At 48.4% G+C, this 21,606-nt stretch overlaps 1 protein-coding gene across 3 annotated transcripts in view; it reads right to left on the bottom strand.

The window, feature by feature from the left end:
* Positions 1–21,606, bottom strand: part of LOC135919594 (mucin-2-like) — a 117,940-nt gene that overhangs the window by 62,530 nt on the left and 33,804 nt on the right. The gene's annotated exons all lie outside the window — the stretch shown is intronic.

Raw genomic sequence — 21,606 nt, forward strand, 5'->3', positions numbered from 1 at the left:
TATCACGGCACCTCAGGTGCAACTTGTTTCATAAGTCACACTGTCGTGACGGTAAAGAATCAAAGCCAACCAATACTGTGAGTTAAACTTAAACACTTATGCACTTTGTTGGGCAAACTAGCACCCAGGAAAGTAAGTTATAGTTAAAGCACACAAACAACAGCAAGCAATACGAACGGTTGGTGTAATATAAACTTCAAGTCTGTTCACTATATTAGTAATTGCATCGCCATGTGCTCCATGGTAATTGTTGGTGCTTACATGTTTGCGTCGTGCAAGCAATCTAATTAGACAATAATCTTTTATTACAGAATCTGTGGCAACATCCAACAAACTTTGGACGCATTATGCACGTTTTGCACCAAGCGATAAGTTGACAACAGTGATAATCTGATTAAAAAAAATCTTCACAGGTATATGCTTGTGCAGGCAATTCACACATCAAAGACAGTACAGCTGCCTAAGCAAGTCGTTTCAACCTTCAGAAGTCCTAGTCGCCTGTTCTTCCACTACCAGAAATCTACCCAAGATTTGTAAATGCTTCCCTATAACCAGTGCAATTACTTTGCTACACCCAAGCCTTTGCAATTACTTCACTATAGCCAAGCTTGGCGCTTCTACAGTCTGCATTATATCAGGCACCTGTGCCTATATTGTGTGCGGTCTCTACTGTGGCTGGCACCTGTCTGCTCGTACCAAGGGCCACGTTCGGCTGCACTGCTGGCTATTCGTAGCGACGATTCCTCACCGACGTTGGCCTCTGGACATGTGTTCTCATCGACGCCCTCATACTTCAAGACTCCCTTCATTGGATGTGTTTCTGGGCTGCTCTTTCATTGACATTTGACACCGACCATGCCATCTGCTTTCACTTCCACAGCCATGTACTTTTCTAGCTGACCTCCAACTTAAGGCAAGTAAAACATGATGCAAGAAACAAAAATGACAAAGTACTGGCTAAAGCAAACTGCGCAATGAAGTTGTCTATTTGAGTGAGGTATATGCAAGATAACTACTTTTCTACACTCATAATTATGTCTTAAAGCAAATTCAGAGCTCCAACATAGGTTGCATTGCTGGCTTTTCGTTTATAACAACCATGCCATCACACACACCGGCCTTCACAGCCACATGAAAACTGCTGCAGAACTCTCTTTAATACAGTCGAAACTCGATATAATGAAGTTGTACTTGCAACGAAAAACTGCAGTAAATCGTGAATTTCGTTAATTTGAAGTTTTAGTTTCAGCATTAAATATAACTTCAAAAATTCCCAGAGCATTCTGGGTGCATAATATCTTCTTAGTAAGCATCTATAAACCAATCGCAACAAGTTCGGGCCATAATAGCATGGTTAGGAGCACATGCAGTGCAGATCGGACCAAGAGCAATGCATTGAAGTGGCTCGTGGCATCCAAGATTTGCGTGTGTTGCGTCGTACGGCACCGTAAATCTTGGACGCCATAGCTGACAGCACTTAGTGCCTGCAGCTGGTGCCCACAAATTAAAAACTGGTGAACAGATACAGATACTGGTCCTGAGCCAAAAAAAAAGTCAGTTTTACAGGAAAGGTGGAGCACTCATGGCTATAGCAAAGAGACTACACAAAGTAAGGTTCGTAGTTCTATTGGTGTCACGTATGCTCAGGCAAACATTAACAGATCTCACTTGATGACCACGAACTCGCAGTCACAATGCAAAGCGAGTGCTTTGTACCGCATCTCGGAAACTTCAGATTACCCGACCGCCAAACACTAGACGTGCGGGAACAAAATGCACGTGAAGGCACCATCCATTTTGGCTTACCACAGAGAGGTTACCTCCAAGATCGATACTGAATGTGACCCGTGCATGGACGCACCCAAGGATGAAAAGGCAGATAGACACACGTTCCTGCCCCCCCCCCCCTCCCTCCAGCGCGTGCTTGATCACATTACCGCTCATTCACTTTCTCCCCATTCCTCTTGGGCAGAAAGAGCCGCCAGCTCTCGTGTTGTATACCAACACGACAAATGGCGCAGCACTTTCTCCTGCCTACCGCTTCCCAGCATGCACGCTTTCACAGCACTTTTGCCGCTTAAACTTTTCCTGCAGAAGGACACTTAAAATACTTTTTGCCTCGGTCAACATAGTTTTTTGCTAGATTTACTAGCCATACAGGCTCCAAGTACAGTCGAACACGGATATATCGAACTCGAAGGGGATCGCGAATTAATTCGATATATCAAAAATTCGATATCAAAAATACAGGCCCAGAGACTTTACCTGTGGCGGACGATGACCTACCGATCGGCGCATTCAAGAATGACAACTATTTCCACACACACGACGCAACGTAATGCTTTATTTGCGTGAAAAAAAATCGCTTATGTTGGTCTGCTTCTTCGCCTTGCAAATGAAATTAAAGACGCCAACCTCGATCTTATCGAGGCTGTTCAGGTGCGAAAGCCCGGTTCCTTCCATGTCGCCGCAACAACGGCGAATCAAGCTGAACGCTGCCGCCACTTCAGCGGCGAAGTACGAGCGTGTAGCCGCGCCCTCGTCCGGACGATCTTCGTCGCCACTCGAGCTGTCAGCCTGGGTCCCTCCGACTGCAGCTACAATATCCTCGTCGGCGAGGCTCGCAACAGCCTGAACATTGCTGTCAACGTTCACATAATCGTCAGCAGACACTTCGGCTGGAACAGCAGCCGGGAAAAGGGACGACAACTCGCGAAACGCGTTGTCCATGCACTCGTTGTCGCCGTCGCCGTCTTCGCAGGTTTCAGGAAGTTTGGCTGTCACGAGGCCTGCCTTCCGGAAGCAGTTGGCCACAGTATCCTGCTTCACGTCTCTCCAGGCACCCGTCATCATTTGAATGGCCCCCAGCAGGTCAACCTTAAGCTCGGTGCCCATGCGGAGGTTCACCAAAAGCCTATCAATGAGTCGCCTCCTGTAGCCGACTTTGAACGACTTAATAATGCCCTGGTCGAGCGGCTGCAACTTTGCTGTCGTGTTCGCCGGCAGAAACTTGAGCGCGATGTTTTCGAACTTGCAGGTGGTGTGATGGGCCGAGCAGTTATCGACGAGGAGGCAAGCGTGACGCCCCGATTTGCCCAGTTCAGCGTCCCACGCTTGCAGCCATTCTGTGAACAGCTGACGCATCATCCACGCCTTCTTATTGAAGGCGTAGCGAACGGGGAGCTGCTTACAGTTTTTGAAGCAGCGCGGTGCCCTTGCTTTGCCAATCACAAAGGGCTGGAGTTTTTGAGAGCCATCCATGTTAGCAGCGAGCAGAACGCTCACGCGGACTTTGCTCATCTTGCCCCCGTGACACGTGCTGCACCGGACGTCGAGCGTCTTGCTAAGCAGCATCTGCCAAAACAACCCGGTCTCGTCGGCGTTGAAGATTTCCGCGGATGAAAACTTCGCGCAAATTTCCGGCCATTCCTTCGAAATCCACTGCTGGATATCCTGGCTGATGACGGCTCCGCTTTCCCCAGAAATGGTTTTGCCAACTATCTTATGGCGGTTCTTAAACCTCTGCAGCCACCCTGTGTTGTCGGCGAAGTTGTCATCACCGAGTGCAGCGGCAAACCATTTGGCTTTAGCCATTAGCATTGGGCCATCCACCGGAATGTTCTTAGCCCGCACCTCTAAAAACCACGCATAGAGGGCCTTTTCAACTTTCTCCTGGGCAGGAGCGCGCACACGACAAGCTCCCGATGTTCGTAACTCCGCCGCTTTCGACTTTATGTCCGCCTTGTTTTTTAACAAGGTGCTTAGAGTGCTCCGAGGAATCCCGGTCATCTGCCACCGTCGCACTTTTCTTGCCCGCCTCAACACGCTGAATGGCTTTCAGCTTTGTCGCAAAGTCCAGGTTCTTGCGCTTCTTGACGCTGCTTGTGCTTGCTGCGGCCATTGCTTCCGCGTCAGCTCACCACCATCCAGTCACACGTGTCGTGAGACGCACGCAAAGCAATAATGAACATGAAACACAAGAACGCGCACAAAACACAAGAATTCACGTGCGCAGCCAGCGCCAACAAAGCGCTCGCGATGGCCACCTCCGAGGGCGACAGCGACGTACGAAAGGCACGAGCTGTGGTTGGCTGAGCAAAACTCGTGAAAAAGCAACAAGAAAAAAAAAGGCAAAAGGAGGAGGCCACCGCCGCCTTCGTTCCTGGCTACCTTTTCCGAGCCGATCACTATGGCTCCGCGGGGGAAGGATGAAAGACATTGGGAGAGAGAAAAATAAAAGCAGTTCCGCAAGCAGGGTGTTGCCGCAAGTCGGAGAGCGTGCGCAGCGGGAGTACCGTCTGAGCCTCCCTCCCTCTCGTTCTCACATTTTCCGAGCCTTTCGGGGAGGGCGCGGAGCACGCGGGTGCAGCGAGTGCCGAGATCGCGCGGCGTTCTATATATCCAATGGCGGGTAAAAATATCGTTCGATATAAACGTACGAATTTATATACTTTTACACAGAATTTTCAAGGGGATAATTTACGAGTTCGATACAGACAATAATTCGATATATGTGGGTTCGATATATCCGTGTTCAACTGTACATGATTGAAATGCCCAAAAACTTCGCTAAATCAAAACTGTGTCGCGAAGTTACTTCATTAAATTGTTCAAAATAAATACATCATTTTCAATGCAACCAAGATTGCGAAGTGAAAGTAGTTTGTTACATGGCAAATTTCATTAAATCAAGGTTCGCTTTATCAAGGTTTGGCTACATTATAGCTGCTGAAAAAGTAAACCAATGAAGCATGGCAATATTCTTTCAGGCAGTGGACGTAGAGGTGCAAGCAAGAGAAAGCCGCTGGTCATAAACAACACACTTTGTTGAGAAAATGCATTGCTGTCTCAAATACTGAGCTTAAGACATACGGTATTTAACTAATAATAACACACCGCTGAATCTAACATGCCCCTAATTTTTGTAGGTTCAAAGTCAGAAAATAAAAGTGCACATGAATGTGATACATGTAATGTGGAAAAGAAAAATGTAGCATGCACCTATGTTCTTCATCAGAAAAATGTGACACCCAGAGGTTACTTTCACAGCAGAGAAATTTATTCACAATGCCCGTCTTCATTGTTGGAGAGCTCCTTCTCGCTGCCAACTGACCAGATCACATCATCCTCATAACATACATTTCTAGAAAGGATGGGATGGTTGCCCATGTCTGGACTATTAGCTAACTTGTCCAGTGATGCACGCTTCAGCCTATTGTTTGGCACAAAAGTATGGTACCCATTCATTAGCCACTTGCCAAGCAGTGCGTAAACACAATCTTTCACAGGCTAACCAATGGACAAGTCCATCAAACCCACAGTAACCTTCGCAAAAACTTGTCCTGCCTCCATTTTGTGATGGCAGTGATGTTGCCTCTGACGGTTCTGACAGTAGGCTGTTGCCAATGCTGTGAATGTGGTTTTGATTTCATGTAAAATTGTAATACACAAGGAATTTTAAGGCCCATTATTTCAGAACTGCACACTGATTCAGGTAATTACAATACTTTAGGTGTTGTAAGATGACTCCGCACAACCAGTATCAGCACATTTCGGTGCAAGAGCACTAGATACGAGCATGCATATCTCACGCACCACAATGCCTGAAGCTACCCAAGAACACGTCCTACTTGAAAACAGTCAAACCTCTACACCACAAACGCACATTCAGTATTATGAATGTATTTTCGCAACAGATGTGACTTTGTTGCAACGAGGTTAGTGTGTCTGATCACTTTGGTTCATCTTAAAAAATGACTGAGCGCTATAAGGTACACCGCATTTCGCACGTGCGAGCGCTGTTAGGTGATTGTGTGTGTGCGGTTCTGTTAGTTCTCTGTTTCGTCGTGCTATGCACACGACCCGTTGACTGCGATCTTTTTGTTGTGTTTGTGTGTGTGTGGTGTGGTCAACGGACGACGACGATGTCCCACCCCAAGCAGTGTAAATCTCTGACGCTGGAGAAACAAGTTGTGTTAATCAAGGAAGTGGAGAAAGCAGGAAGGTCCAAAACAAGCATCGCCAAACAATTCAGCATCCCCTTGTCGACACTTTCGACAGTTCTAAAAAATCGGCAGAAGGTCTTGGATGACTTCGAGCAAAGCTTCTCCAGTAAACGGAAGCGGATTCGGGCCTCGAAATTCTCGGACGTCGAAGCAGCACTGATGTGGCTCCAGAATGTTAGGGCAGCCAACCTTCCCGTGACAACCCAAATGATGATGAAGAAGGCAGACGCTCTGGCATTGCAGATGGGCCACACAGACTTCCATTGCAGCAATGGCTGGTTTAAACGATTTAAAAAGAAAAATGACAGGGCCTCAAAGCCTATCCACGGTGAAAGTGGCACCGTTGATGCAGGGGCTGCCGACACCTGGCGCAACCACCGCCTCACTGAGCTGCAAAAGGCTTACGCGGGCAAAGATTTTCAACCTCGACGAAGCAGCACTGTTCTATAACATGCTGCCTAGCTGCACATACACACTGAAGGGAGAAGCGTGCTCAGGTGCTACGCAGCGCAAAGACTAAGTGACAATACTTTTCGGAGCCAACTCCACCAACGATGAAAAAGTGCCGCTGCTTGTTATCGGTAAGTAGCTCAATCCAAGTTGCTTCCGAAATGCACAGCTCCCGACAGATGCGACTCACAGCGCCAATAAAATGGCCTGGATGACTGCAGCGCTCTTTAAGAGTGCTCTTGACCGCAAAATGGCAAGGGACGGCCGGAAAGTGTTGTTCGTTGTGGACAACTGCTCCAGCCACGGAAAAATCAGCAACTTGGAAGCAGTCACGCTGGAGTACCTGCCTGCTAATATGACATCCATGCTCCAGCTGATGGACCAAGGAGTTATTGAGGTTGCTTGCAAGTTCTACAGGAAGAGCCTCCTTCACCGAATTTTGTGTTCTTACGACAGCGGTAAGAAGTATGAAATGGACTTGTAGGGTGCAGACCACCTGATTGCTGAAGCCTGGCGACAAGTACGTCCATTCACGATTGCTAATTGTTTTGCGCACGCAGGATTTTCGCGTGCCAAGGAATCGGTCGAGCCAGACACTGACGCATTCGGTGATTGCGATGAACTTTGCGACAAAGTTCGCAAAGCTACCGGCTGCGCCAGCGATGCCGAAGATGGCGAAATCACTTTTAAAGAGTATGCGCTCTACGAGTCGGACGTGCCCGTTACCAGAATGTTGTCCGACGCCAACATTGTTGAAATGGTAGTGAACAACGGTGATCACGCTGACAAAAAACAACCTAGAGAAGTGCCGACAACTGCTGAAACAATAAGCTTGCTCCGCTTGCTCCGCAACAAAGTTGAATGCAGTGGCGACGAACAACGGCTCATGTGGTGCGTTCAGCAGCTCACGGACGCTTATCTCGTGCTGAATGCCAACACAAAGCAGGCAAGCATCACCCAGTTCTTCTTTCCAAAATCATAAAATGCAGTTTTTCCTGGGAATTCTGCGTTTATTGCAAAAGCTCCCCTCGTGCTATGGAGTGTTTGTTAGCAGTGCTGGTTGTTACTGGCTCTTTCAGTGACCCGGTCATTTAAATTTTCGGCATTCTGCTAACTCAAAACTCTGCTTATCTTGAAATTTTTGCCATATTTTACAACTTCGAGTTAACGAGGGTTTAATGTATTATTCCGTAAGTAGTTAACCTAAATTAAAAAGAGAAGAGGTTGTTAATCTGAAAGGTTTGTTAATCGAAAGGTAAATTGAAAAGTTTGTTAAAGGGCCTCTGAAATGGTTCAGGCAAATTTTGCAGATGCGTTAATGCAGCTAAAGTTAATCATTTGCACCACAATTTGTGTGAGGCGCCTCTGAAGCAGCAGAAGCTTGATGTGGGCGAGTTGGTTATGCATACTTGATGATGCTTGATGTTGCTCTTTCGTCCTCGTCTTCGTAGCGCTCTTTTTTCATCAAGTGAGGCGTCTCATATTAAGAGAGCTTGTAAATGGGAAACAGCGCCAGTTCCGGCACGCAACACACCGGAAGTGGCGAGAGCTTTCGAGAGAGAGGAAAAAAGAGGGACAAGGAGCAGAGAGAAGCGCGGTGCGCGGACCTAGTGCGAAAGGAAAGCAGTAAATAAAGTAATCAGAAAAGGAACCTCACGCCTGACATTCGGCACAGCGAGTCGGATCATGTGTCCGTGTGCCTGGTGTGCAGCCTTCATGAAGGTCCGCTCATGGGAGGCCTGCCCCACGGAGTTGTTTATGGCTGCACCATCGCCGCGCCGCTACAACCCTAATCTGTCCTCGTTCTGAAGGTGCTTGTGGCCCGAGAAATGCCATAGAATGAAGCGTACGAGCTGATAACGTGTGCTGGTCTTTTTGCAACGAATGAAGCACTCTCACAAACTGTTCGTGATAACAAAGGTGCTTACGAATATCATCATCACCAGCAGCAGCAGCCTGGCTACACCCACTGCAGGGCAAAGGCCTCTCCCATACTTCTCCAACTACCCTGGTCATGTGCTAATTCAGTCCGTAACCCTTAAGGACTATCGGTTATCTTCCCTCCTCGTTAAATGCCCTGCCCATCTTTTTCTTGATTTCAAATAAGCTGTCATTAACTCGCGTTTGTTCCCTCATCCAATCTGCTCTCTTCTTATCCCTTAACATTACACCCATCATTCTTCTTTCCACAGCTCGTTGCATCGTCCTCAATTTAACCCTTTCAGGGTCAATGACGTAAATATACAACGACGCGAATAGGTCCAAAACGGTCAATGCCGTATATTTACGGCGCCGTCTGTATGTTTAAAAAGTGCGCCAATTTCCTCATTCTTTTCTTCCTGGCATGTGCTACCACTGTGTGGGAATACAGGGAATTTTTTTATTGTGCCTCCTTCTCTCGGTTTTCGTTGGATAGTTTGTTTTAGAGCTAGTTTGCTCCAGCGCATCTATATACTACCGCTCCCGCATTGGTGTGCGCGCAGGTGCGCGGTGGCAGTTAGGGTTTTGTTGCACGGGCAGTTTCGGCTTCTTGCGCTCACAAAACTGATGGCTATCTCATTACTAATCGCTCGAAGGGCGGCCACCTGTTTCTCGCTTATTTAGTGCTCACAGGGGTACACATACGCGAAGGATGCCGCCATGCATGCATTTCCTTTTCTTTTCTTTCTTTTGGGGGAGACTCATGATCTCTAAGTGCCTCTGGTTGGTGACAAGATGAAGCTTAGCAAAAGTTTCTCACACGTTTTGCTTTTTTGACGGGCACACAACCACACAGTTTTCTTGAGTGCACTCATCTACGCAGTTCGTTCACGCTGTGGACGTAAATATTAGTGTAAAAGCAGGAACATTTCAGACTTGCGAAATATTCTCATGTGCGCATATTCTAAGCCTTGAACTATAACAATGCATCAAATTTTTAATTCTTATAAGTATGTTTCATTTTTTTATTGTTGTTATGCATGAATAAAGAGTACATATATACGAATGCAAAATATTTTTTCCTCACTTTACGGTGACCCTAGAAAAATTATGGTAAATTTTTTTATAGATAGGTCCATCAGAAGAATTGAAATGTACGATTACCTTAGTAAATACTTTTTATGCAACGGACAGAAAGCTGATCGGCCTGTAATTTTCAAGTCTTTGGCATCCCCTTTCTGATGGATAAAGATTTGGTTGGCGTTCTTCCAAGATTCCAGTGCGCTCGAGGTCATGAGGCATTGCGTATACAGGGTGGCCAGTTTTTCTAGAACAATTTGCCCACCATCTTTCAACAAATCCGCTGTTACTTGATCCTCCCCAGCTGCCTTCCCCATTTGCATAGCTCCCAAGGCTTTCTTTCCTTCTTCTGGCGTTACTTGCGAGATGTCAAATTCCTCTAGACTATTCCCTCTTCCCTTATAGTCGTGGGTGCCACTGGTGCTGTATAAATATCTATAGAACTCCCCAGCCACTTTAACTATCTTATGCATATTAGTAATAATATTGCCAGCTTTGTGTCTTAATGCATACATCTGGTTCTTGCCTATGCCTAGTTTCTTCTTCACTACTTTTAGGCTTCCTCCGTTCCTGAGAGCATGTTCAATTCTATCCATATTATACTTCCTTATGTCAGCTATCTTACGCTTGTTGATTAACTTGGAAAGTTCTGCCAGTTCTATTCTAGCTGCAGGGTTAGAGGCTCTCATACATTGGCGTTTCTTGATCAGATCTTTCGTCTCCTGCGATGGCTTACTGGTATCCTGTTTAACGGAGTTGCCACCGACTTCTAATGCACACTCCTTAATGATGCCCATAAGACTGTCGTTCATATCTCTAACACTAAGGTCCTCTTCCTGAGTTAAAGCCGAATACCTATTCTGTAGCTTGATCCCGAATTCCTCTATTTTCCCTCTTACTGCTAACTCATTGATCGGCTTCTTATGCACCAATTTCTTCCGTTCAAGTCTAGGTTAACTCAAGTTCTTACCATCCTATGGTCACTGCAGCACACCTTGCCGAGCACGTCCACATCTTGTATGATGCCAGGGTTAGCGCAGAGTATAAGGTCTATTTCATTTCTAGTCTCGCCATTCGGGCTCCTCCACGTCCACTTTCGGTTATCCCGCTTGTGGAAGAAAGTATTCTTTATCCATTCTGCAAACTCAACTAATAACTTTCCCCTGCTACTCCTATAACCTATGCCATATTCCCCCACTTGTCTTCAGCCTGCTTCTTGCCTACCCTGGCATTGAATTTGCCCATCAGTATAGTGTATTTTGTTTTGACTTTACCCATCGCCGATTCCATGTCTTCATAGAAGCTTTCGACTTCCTGGTCATCATGACTGGATGTAGGCGCGTAGACCTGTACCACCTTCAATTTGTACCTCTTATTAAGTTTCACAAGACCTGCCACCCTCTCGTTAATGCTATAGAATTCCTGTATGTTACCAGCTATATCCTTATTAATCAGGAATCCGACTCCTAGTTCTCGTCTCTCCGCTGAGCCCCGGTACTACAGGTCATGCCCACTTTTTAGCACTGTATATGCTTCATTTGTCCTCCTAACCTCACTGACCCCTATTATATCCCATTTAATACCTGCTAGTTCCTTCAATAGCACTGCCAGACTCGCCTCAGTAGATAACGTTCTAGCATTAAATGTTGCCAGGTTCAGATTCCAATGGCGGCCTGTCCGGATCCAGGGATTCTTAGCACCCTCTGCTGCGTCACAGGTCTGATCGCCGCCGTGGTCAGTTGCTTCACAGCTGCTGGGGACTGAGGACCGAGGTTTGATTGTTGTACATTCATATAGGAGGTTGTGGCCAAGTACTGCACCAGGATGGCCAATCCTGCTCAGGTGAGGGAGTGCGTTAACGGTTCTGGTCACCGGGATCAGGCCGCACTCCAGGCCTGCAGGCCTGTTGGTGAATATCACCTCTGGTTAAATGCAACACGCGCAAGTTTGCATGTTTATTAGGCCACGCATGCTCTTGGGCACGCTATCTCGGACCCAGCAACCGTCGCAAGGTGTCGTCGCACAGAGCTGTTCGCCTGCTCTACACAGCAGTGTACGGCACTGTACTAAAGACCCACACATTGTTTAATCCAATGCAAATATGGTGAGACTAGTTAAAGAATAAATTGCTTTGCCTAAATAGAAACAACAAAGTCGTGTATAAGGCTTCCAAAGAGCGAGTCATTCTTACTACCTAAATGTCTGGAAATTATTCAGCAAGAATTGTCTGTCCCATCTATTTGCTCAGGAACTTGTAACTGTGATTCTCCTGCAGCAAAACCATTCAGAACAGTCCTCACTTACATCAGTCTCTCCTGCTTGAGACTCCAGTAGGTGTTGTTATCCCTTATATTGGAATAGAAACGAACATCATATTTACTCACATAACAAACTGACTTTTTTTCCCCCTATACCAAAGGAATGTTGAGGGCTGCATCTAATATGCAGGATAAATTTTATTGTAACTTCCAAGAAAAGGCAAAAATTGAAAAGTAGGAGACTTAATTTTACAGAAGAATAAACATTTGTTGGTGCACATATAATAGGCACTGCTAAATCATTACCGGGAACTCACCACTATCCTTGAAAACAAATAAGTACAATCATTACAGCCTACCGCTACTAACATATGGGGCAGAAACTTGGACGTAAACAAGCTACGGAACATGCAAAGAGCGATGAAACAAAAACTGTTAGGTGCAAATGTTAAGAGGCAGGAAGAGAATAGAGTGGATCAGAGAGCAAATGAGGGTAGTATGTATTCTATAGTCGGGTACAGCTTTAGAACAAAGGGGAGGCGCCGCCCTGATGACCGAAGCATGACAACTGATTGTCTCCACAACTAAAATGGTCCTGCTCGAAAAAACATGCTTCTAAAACACGTAATTCTCAGTATACATAAATACTTTTGTATTTTGATGACTGGTTTGATAGAGCTCTCGTAATTTAAATGCTACAACACATATCGGATTGCGAGAGAAAAATAACCCCCTGCCTTCTACAACGCTGCGCATTGCCTGCTTTTTAGCTTCAGTGGAAGGGACCAAAGAAGAAAGAGCAGCTGTGCATGACCTTTGTGCTGGTTTAATGCACACAGCACATTTACTACTTGTTTTCCAAGCTTAAAATGAATCAGTTGCTATTTAACAAGTACTTAAAAAACGATGCATTTATTGAAACCATTACAAACCTGGGGCGAGCAGACGATCAAAGCAGGAAAGCTACCAAAAATGCTTCATTTATCTTTTTAAGAAATAATCTTGGTTTTAAATAGCATAAGATATATATTTATTTGGTTTTGTGTTTTCACAAACTTGTTTACAAGAATGTGATAGGTTCTTTTTTTTTCATTCCTTCTCACTTTATTTTTAATTTATTTTTTATTTTTTGCAAGCCTGCAGTCTCACCAGTTCATGTAGTGCAGCCTTACCAATGCTCGCTGTTATCTTTCATTGCCGAATCATGGCTCAGAATGAATGCACATGGCACAAATAGTGCATCGTAAGCTCACAGTAATATTTCTGGCATGATAGACAACCACAAACAGTTTGGGAATTCACTCTGATGAGGGGCAGATGCACGCGACTGATGCGACTTGGGCCAGTTCGAAGAGCAGGCGGCCATCTGCTCCGACGGTGGGGTCACCAGCCGTCCGGCTCGTGGCATCAGTCTAAAGTGCATGCCCATTGGTCGAGGCTCATGTGCAGAGTGTGAGGAGTAAACGCCCCCTTTTTTTTCTAAACTTGTACCTAACTACAGCTGACATTAGAGAATTTTAGTGCGTCCGGTATTCCGGCAAGCGCAGGCGGTTTGCCATTCAGCGGGGGCGCGAACATGAGCGGCCAGATTGGTGGCACCAACTGGTGTTGCAAAGCTCAACCACACAAACACAGAGCGAATTACTATAATCTGCTTAGCTCCTAGCATAAATTTTTGACAGCAGCGAAGCAGAATATAGCAATATGTATATATATATATATATATATATATATATATATATATATATATATATATTGTAACAGATATGAAAGGCGCGGACAAGAAGAGAGAAGAGAAGACGAAGAGAACGAAGAGTTTGAGAGGCCGGGCTGCGCTACAATCCGCTACGATCATCATCCATCGCCTGTAAATAAAATCATTTCTTCGCAACTCTTCGTAACAGTTGTGGTGGAAGGTGCGGGGTAATCGACACCCGAAGACGGAGGCTGAAGCAGAAGTTCTTCGATGGAGCCGTCGCCTTGCTGGACTCCCACCGAATCCACCGGAGTTGAATATGTCCCACGACGCAGACGAACAACGGCCCACTCCAACAGCTGCGCCGTTAAGTTCCGTTCTACAACTGAGAGATGTGCGTCCCTTCGCCGGAAGATCGGACAAAGACGTTGAGGAATGGCTCATCCATTATCACCGGGTGAGTGCCGCCAACAAGTGGAACAGCGCTTCTCAGCTTTCGAACGTCGTGTTCTTTCTAATGGATACTGCGTTGTTGTGGTTCGACAATTACGAGGAAACGTTTACAACATGGGGAAGATTTGTTTCCGAAATCAACGAGCGATTCGGCGACTCCGCGACGAAAAATAAAAGGGCAGAACAGACGCTAGTGCAACGTGCGCAAGTGCCAGGCGAAACCTGCACGACCTAGATTGAGGCACTAATAAAACTGCGTAGGATGGTGGACTCTGGAATGTCTGAGGAACACAAAGTCGGGCACATCCTGAAAGGAATTGCCGAAGACGTTTATAATTTCCTCATCACAAAGGACAACCTGGCTTCCGTCGCTGACATCATTCGGCACTGTCGTACCTTTGAGCAACTGAAGACGAGGCGCATCACGCCGAAGTTTGGCAGGCTAGCCAATGTGACCACAGTTGCAAGCGTGGACACTAACCAGCCCCTAGATCAGGCATCAACAATACGACAAATAGTTCGGGAAGAGCTCAGCCTACGCACGCAAGTGACACATCCAGGCACTCATAGCTTCCGCCTACCACCAGATTCCTGCGGCGAGGAGTACTGAGGATTATGAACTCGCGCCCCGAAACAGCTACGTCTCTACGACAGAGGCCCTATTTACGACGCTTGGCCACAACAAGAGCAGCCGCGTTTTTACCCCCGAGGCCCTGTGACTTCTGTCAGGCCGCGACAAGAACAGCACCGACACTACTACCACGACGCGATTTATGAACGATATAACGGATTTCAGCGAGCAGCAGAGACACGTTATCCACATGACAATCAACTTTCTCGCCGCCTGCAGCAGCCTCGCATTTGTTTTGAGGGAGACGCTGTGAACCGCGAGCCTCCCGTGTGCTACAACTGCGGTTCCACAGGTCATATAGCTCGGTATTGTCGCCAAGGCTGTCAACCACGAAGGGCACCACCGACGTTCTCGCCACCCAGAACCCGTACTTCATATGACTTGCGGATGACCGATTTGCTTCCAACGGACCACTTCTCACACGCGACCAGACGCAGCGATTCGCCAGCTTCTGAGCGGAGTTTGACGCCACCAAGTAACCGTCCCTGTTGCTCTCCGTCCCCTCGCCGCCGTTCTTTGTCACCGCTGCCAGGAAACTAGCATCCGCGGCCAATGGAGGTGTGGTCGTCGGACGGTCTTTGCAAGAAATATCTCTGCCTGTTGTGATGTTCAAAAACAAAGTGAATGTCTCGATTGACGGAATACCGACCATGGCGTTAGTTGATACTGGGGCGACTGTGTCTGTGATGAGCCTCGCTTTCAAAAACCGTCTAGGCCACAAAGTTACGTTTTCTTGGAACGACGGTATTACCTTTCGTGGAGTAGGCAGCGAGTGGCTTCAACCCCTTGGTGTTTGTGCTGTCAGTGTTTTGTTGGCTGGGAAAGCGTTTGTGTTGGAATTCCTTGTTCTTTCTCGTTGTTCGCACGATGTTATTCTTGGTATAGATTTTCTTGAACAGTGCGGTGCTTCCGTGGACCGTGATTGTGGCGAAATATCATTGAACAAGTAATTTATATCAGCACAGTCCGAACAAAGCTCGGGTGGTGAAGACAGGGACACAGACACTCTCAGTGTTCCTGATGAAGTGATTGCACCATCGTGGTGCCTGACGCCCGTTCGTGTTTCTGCAACTACTGTGGATGCTGATTGTGTTGACCTTGTAGTTAGGCCTCTCCGCATAAGCTGTGCTCAAAAAGATATACTTGCACCCTGCTCTGTCGTGTGCATGACGAAAGGAGTCGCCACATTGTGGGCGCTGAACTGTTCCGCCACGCCGGTTGTCCTTCCTCGCGGTATGAAAATAGCTCGCTTCGATAAAGCCGCACGTAGCTCAATAGCGGCACTAACTATGGACGTTTCTACAGCTTGCTCTCCTTGCGATAATCACCATTCTGAAGAGCTAATGCTCGGCATGATCAGCAAGGCTCTCGGCACATTGGAACGGCAAGCACTGGTACAGGTCCTTGCCAGACATGAGGCTGCATTCGACTTCACGCATGGAGATGCACCCCTTCATTTACCGTCGTCTTGCGCTCGTCACAGAACAGATACCGGCTCAGCACACCCCATCTGCCGGAAGCCCTACCGAGTGTCATCGTCCGAGTGCAATGTTATTGCAGGGCAAGTCAAGGAGATGATGACCAAAGGTGTCGTTCAAGAGTTTTTGTCGTTCACCCCGTTTGCCGGAATAGCGGATAAGCTATATGTCCCTATTAAGAGAAGATGGAGCTGGACAGGCTGCATAAAGCGTAGGGACCATAACCGGTGGACTATTAACGTTACTGAATGGTTGCCAAGGGAAGTGAAGTGCAGTCGAGGACAGCGGAGAATCAGATAGCATGATGAAATTAGGAAGCTTACAGATACAAATTGAAACCCGCTAGCAAAGGACAGGGGTAAATAGAGATTGCTGGGAGAGGCCTTCATCCTACAGAGGACATAAAAATGATGATGACGAATTATTTAAAATGCATTGATAACTTAGCTTTGCGGTAAGTATACATGTCTACTAATTGCAAACAATGACAATTTTTCGGTCTTCGGCAGCTGGAAGGTATGACACGTGTGATTGGCAACGAGCAGCCTATTGTCTTGCTTTTGCCAACAGCATACATGGAACTCATCAATACCTGAAGTGGCTCTGTCGGCTGCAGCACCGGAGTACGAGGAAGATTAAGACAGCCCGGCACGGAGAACACCAGCAAGTCAGCGGCCAAGGAAAAGAGGTATGCCAGGCCGCTCCACCGCTGAGGCTTTGTCGTTGCTGCAGTCACCTTCAACGCAACCTCAACATATTGTTACGCAGGAAGACGCAGACGAAAAGCTATATACAAGTATATTTACAAGGGAATACGCCACACTTGGCCAAGAGGCAACAGCCTGCGCTAGCCTCCAATCGTTGTCGTCGTCTTCTTACAGCTCGCCTCTTCGTCACTGTAAACACTGTTCCGTAGCACTACCCCCGGCGGCAAAAACGTCGTCCCAGAGCGACTAAACGCTGGACTCGGAAGCAATGTAGTAGGCCTTGAGCCTACTGATTTGCATGACATCACTAGATGCCAGAGTAGAGGATGAGGTTGAACACACAGAAGCGATTTCGTACATCACAGGCGTCACCTGGCACAGCCCACGGTAGGGTCCTGTGTATCGCCAAAGGAGCTTTTCTGAATGTCCAACGTGACGAGAGGGCGACCACAGGAGCACGAGCGCACCAGGCGAAAACTGTACGTCACGGTGGTGGGCGTTGTACTGACGCTGCTGAGTGGTTTGCGAGGCCGTCAGTCGAGCACAGGCAAGCTGGCGTGCCTGGCCGGCGAGGGTGATGGCGTCGCGTGCATACTCGCTTGTTAAGTTTGCAGCAGGAGGAAGTGCCGTGTCAAGGGGCAAGGTCGGTTCGCGACCGTACAGTAGGTAAAATGGAGAAAATCTGGCGGTGTCGTGCTGGGAAGAATCATACGCAAATGTGACGTAAGGAAGGGCAATGTCCCAGTTGTGGTGGTCCTTGGAAACGTACTTGGAGAGCATATCGGTAAGAGTACGGTTTAACCGCTCTGTCAGGCCATTGGTCTGAGGATGATACATATCAGGTAGTCAGCTTGTGTTTGGTGGAGCAGGAACGCACAATGTCGGCGATAACTTTCGAGAGGAAGTTACGACCACAGTCAGTAAGCAGCTGTAGCGGGGTGCCATGAAGTGAGATAATGTCACGCAAGAGAAAGTCCACGACATCAGTGGCACAACTAGTAGGGAGAGCTTGCGTGATAGCATATCGGCTGGCGTAATCAGTTGCGACAGCTACCCATTTGTTCCCAGAGGATAACGTGGGAAAGGGACCGAGGAGGTCTCATCCAACACGAAAGAACGGTTCCACAGGGACAGTGATCGGCTGGAGATGACCGGCAGGTAGCACCTGAGGTGTTCCCCGACGCTGGCAGGAATCACAGGCAGCAAAATAGCGTCGGACGGAGCGAGCGAGACCAGGCCAATAGAAGCGGCGGCGGACGCGGTCGTATGTGCGGGTTACCCCAAGATGTCCTGCAGTGGGTGCGTCATGCATCTCAAAGAGCACAGTCTGTCGTAGATGTTTTGGCACGACAAGAAGAAGATCAGATCCATCAGGGAGGAAGTTCCTTCGGTACAGAATGCCGCCCTGAAGGACATATTGGCGAACGGATGTGTCAGTAGGTGTAGAGCGCAGACGCTGGATGAGTGCTCGCAGCGATAGGTCTCGGTACTGCTCATCGGCGATGTAAGCGAAGGCAGACACAGAGAAAATGCCGTTGGCGGTACTACTAGCGGCGTCGTCAGGCTCGTCTTCAGGGTAATGAGACAGGCAGTCGGTGTCCTTGTGTAGTCGGCCAGATTTGTAGGTGACAGTTGTGGGGATGCGCAACCCTCGCGCCTCCCCTGATAGCTTGTTTTCCCGCATAGCCCCGTCTCCGTGCGGCGTCGCCGCGTGGGCCGCGGCGTTGGAGTGGTACAAGCGTGGTGCGACAGATGGCGCGAGCGTCGCGCCGCTGCGCGGTTACTTGGGTGCGGGAGAGACAAGGCGCTCTCTCTTGGGTTCGAGACGCCAAAGCAGGACGGGCGTGCCGTCCCGCACGTGCCACAACCCTATTCCCCGGCGGGTCGCCGAACAGCGCGGACATTCCGCGCGCGCGACGACCGATGCATCTGCGAGACCGCCTCGCGTGGCCACCTTCAAACGCGCCACGATTCGCGTGACCGTACACGCGAACGACCAGGCGTTGGGATCCAGCATGGAGCGAACATATTCGCTCGCGAGGACGCGGTGAGTCGGACTTCTAGATTTGTCGCGCGCCCATCGGCATGTTTTGTGGATAGCAACTCGGCTAGCAGGCATTGATGTATGAAAGGTGCAATAAATGCCCTTGTGATCGTGTGCACTACTGTGTTGTCGTTCCTTTGTCCCAAGAGTACGGTGTGAGAACCCCCACATCAGACCCCACACAGTATACGAATATTCTTGGAGGCGTAAGGCCCAGCGACAAAGTCTTCCTGCAGGATCTTTCAGTGAGCATAACCAGCAAAGCGCATGATGGTCTGTGACAAAGGAAAAGAGTCGGCCATATAAGTATGGGTGGAACTGTGCAACCACCCAAACTAGGGCCAGACACTCACGCTCAGTGATGGAATAGTTGCGCTCCGAGGGTGAGAGGAGCCTGCTGGCGTAAGCAATGACACGGTCGTTGCCACGCTGGCGTTGGGCCAGGACTGCGCCAATTCTGTGACCGCTGGCATCAGTACGGACTTCGGTAGGTGCAGAAGGATCGAAATGGGCCAGTACGGGAGGCACTGTAAGAAGGTCGATTAGATGCGAGAATGCATAGGCCTCGTTATCGCCCCACTGGAAAGGGGCGTCTTTATTCAAAAGCTTGGTTAGTGGTCGTGTTATGGCCGCGAAATTTTTTATGAAACAGCGGAAGTACGAACAAAGGCCGATGAAGTTACGCACATCTTTGACACACTTCGGAACAGGGAAGTGCGTAAAAGCATGGATCTTGCCTGGGTCCGGTTGCCCTCCGTTCGCGTCAACGAGATGCCCAAGGACGGTAATTTGGCGACAGCCGAATTGGCACTTCGATGTGTTGAGTTGCAGACCGGCTCGACGAAAAACGTCCAGGACTGCTGAGAGGCGCTCGAGGTGCGTAGTGAATGTTGGGGAGAATACTATAACGTCGTCCAAGTAGCACAGGCACGTGGACCATTTGAAACCGTAAAGAAGGGAGTCCATCATGTGTTCAAAAGTGGCAGGAGCGTTACATAGACCGAACAGCATCACTTTGAATTGATAAAGACAGTCTGGTGTAACAAAAGCAGTCTTCTCGCAGTCGAGATCGTCCACGGCAATCTGCCAGTAGCCGGAGCGAAGGTCAATAGAGAAGTCGCGAGCACCGTGGAGGCAGTCAAGGGCGTCATCAATCCGAGGTAGGGGATACACGTCCTTTTTGGTAACCCTGGTAAGGTGCCGATAATCCACGCAAAATCGCCATGAGCCATCCTTCTTTTTTACCAGTACAACAGGTGACGCCCATGGACTACATGACGGTCCAATAATGTTCTTGGCAAGCATTTTGCAAACTTCTGCGTGAATAACTTGACGTTCAGCCGGTGACACTCGATACGGGTGGCGATGAATAGGAGGGGCATCGGCGGTATTAATGCGATGTTTAACAGTGTAGTTTGGGCCAAAGGATGATCATTAAAGTAAAAAATATCGTGGTAGGAAAACAGAACGCGGTACAGCTCACGAGCGTGCTCGGATGGTATGTCGGATGCAATCATTTTCTGTAAGTTGGCGATGGTACAAGTTGCCGACTGCGATGGTAGAGGAGGATCGGCTGAATTGTCGTCTACTGCAATAGATGCTACTGAGGGATCCTCGAATGAGCAAAGCTGGGATTGTCGTCGTTGGGGTGAAGGCGAACGAGAATAGAAGTGGTTCGGCGCAGGAGAATCAGTGGCGGCATTATCAGAGCGTGCGACATAGGGACGAGAAGGGCCATCTGAGGGGCGAGAGTAGTCAGTATAAGTAGACTGGGTCAGGGAACTCCAGCGACTGTGACAGTGCCGAGAAATGTGCCAGATTTCACGGCAGTGAAAACAAATGGGCTTGTCGTCAGTGTTATATAAGGCGTCGCTGCCTACCGCAGCGCCATGAGAAGGCGCGCGCTTGGAGCCGCCCAAGGGAGAGGAAAAAGAAGATAGAATAAATGCAGAGGATGAGTAATGTCTCCATTCCTGTCGTACTGATTTAATATGCACGATATAACATAATTGGCGACGAGGACTTAACAACCCATGTGCTACCGGCTTGCCCTTCATCTGTGCCGTCGATTGCTGCATATCATCCTCTACGATGAGTATTTCGGGGCTACAACCGCCACCCCCGTTCCTGTCATCACCTGGAGACCCAGTCATCCCATGGGAGCAATGGATTCAAGCGTTCAGGAACTACATGGTGGCGTCGGGCGCCTCCGACCTACCTGCCATGCGTCGGAAGGCGATTCTGCTCAACTGCTTGGGCTTGGAAGGCCAACGCATCTTCCAGACCCTCACGTCGGAGGACGACCCGCGCTTTTTGGCTTCGAGCGCCACCGGAGGGTCGTTGACGACTCCTGCCCCAGATGAGTTCGACTGCGCTGTTACGACACTTGAAAGTCACTACAAGAGCTCTGTCAATGTCACCGCAGCGCGTCACCGTTTCCGTCGACGTGCACAAGCCCCAGGTGAGACTGCGCTCGATTACGTCACCGCGCTACGAGGTCTCGTAGCAGCGTGCAACTTCGGTGACTTGGCGGACGACATGATGCGCGACCAGCTTATAGAAAAAACTACTAGCGAGTACTTGCGTGAACGTCTTTTACTGGAAGAGTCTCTTACGCTTTCCCGGGCCCTCACCATTGCGAGACAGCATGATCAGGCGACTAGAGAAGCGAGAGAACTTGCACGACATGAAGCACAAGTGCATCACGTTAAAAACACAAACACTTCAAATATGAGAGAAAAGCACTGTGGCACGTGCACATGCTATACGACGCCAACTGAAAGTCGTCGAGCTCTGAAAGAGCAAGAATGTTATCGTTGTGGTTCTTTGGACCATCTGGCGAATAGCCCTCACTGCAAAGCTAAGACACTTAAGTGTCGCAGAT

Source organism: Dermacentor albipictus, chromosome 8 (genome assembly GCF_038994185.2).
Source record: "Dermacentor albipictus isolate Rhodes 1998 colony chromosome 8, USDA_Dalb.pri_finalv2, whole genome shotgun sequence".
NCBI classification, from domain to species: Eukaryota; Metazoa; Arthropoda; class Arachnida; order Ixodida; family Ixodidae; genus Dermacentor; species Dermacentor albipictus.